Raw genomic sequence first — 223 nt, 5'->3', positions numbered from 1 at the left:
ATAATAATATTGTAAATAATTTGTAAAAAAATGATGGATGGGAGAAATAAAAACATAGTTTGTTAGGAAAAAAAATAGTTTTTTTATTCAGTAAAATGCCTTATACATGTGTCTCTTTAATCTACCCAACGACTATGCTACCAATTTCATCTTCTTTTGTTACTCGGAACAACAACAACAATAATGCTATAAGCCAAAGAAAAAACATTCCCACTGCTGCTGC

The sequence above is a fragment of the Diachasma alloeum genome, unplaced genomic scaffold (genome assembly GCF_001412515.2).
Source record: "Diachasma alloeum isolate Michigan unplaced genomic scaffold, Dall2.0 Dall_scaffold_00274, whole genome shotgun sequence".
In the NCBI taxonomy this organism is placed as follows: Eukaryota; Metazoa; Arthropoda; class Insecta; order Hymenoptera; family Braconidae; genus Diachasma; species Diachasma alloeum.
The sequence above is the reverse complement of the archived record's forward strand: the minus strand, read 5'-3'. Positions refer to the sequence as shown.